Source organism: Aphanomyces invadans (assembly GCF_000520115.1).
Source record: "Aphanomyces invadans strain NJM9701 unplaced genomic scaffold supercont1.160, whole genome shotgun sequence".
Lineage (NCBI taxonomy): Eukaryota > Oomycota > Saprolegniomycetes > Saprolegniales > Verrucalvaceae > Aphanomyces > Aphanomyces invadans.
In genome coordinates, this window is record NW_008580305.1 from 13,659 (window position 1) to 14,517 (window position 859).

The following is an 859-nucleotide window of genomic DNA, read 5'->3' on the forward strand; positions in this document are numbered from 1 at the left end:
GGGATCACAAGGATGGGCCCATCAGACGGTCCCATTTCCATACGTCCGGCACGAAGGCCAAGGCATTTTCTATCCTCCGCGTTGGCTCCGGGAACCGTCCACGACCGAGAAGAACCAGACCGGGCTCTACGCAGTGTTGCCGGACCATCAGCGGGTCGAATTGTTGTCTGATCACTCAGTCGTAGTGGGGTCGGATGTGTCCTGGCTACTAGGATCGGGTCGCCGTCTTCAGCGATTACTTTGTAGCTTCGCTAATGACTTGTTTGATTCTTGTCCATAGTGTATGACTCACGTGATTGTTTTGGTCGTGAGTGAGCAGTAAACGTGTTAGCGAGAGGGGAGGATGGTCTAGGTCAGCCTCCTGGATGTGACAGCTGAAGGGCTGGGCGACATCAAGTGGTTGACGGAATCGACGCCGTGTAATTCAGCTTCAGGTGTCGGTGTCCAAGTTATCCCATCATCTAGAAGAGCGCGTTTTGCGTCGGCTCCTCGTCGAGGTCGGCGAACCGCGGGGACGCCGTAGGGGTGGCAATCCCTGTGACATCCCCCGCTCTTTCTCGTACCTGTCAATATAAGTCCTGTATTCTTGTAGCTTGGACGCGCGAATCCCGTGTTTGTGTCCGTCCACGTACTCGACTAGGTATTCTGGTTCGAGTGATCGGGGCGTCCTGCGCTTGTCCACCCAACATCGCCGCAATCACTGGTTCCAATCCCGTGGGCAACGGTCACACCCGGCAAGGACTGAAAGGACTCGACCCAACGCTGACACGACTTGGAGGACCGCAACTGCAGATACGCCTTCTTCGCCTCGGCTGACAAGTCCACGTGGTCCAGTCGCTTCACCGCCTCAGCATCCAAC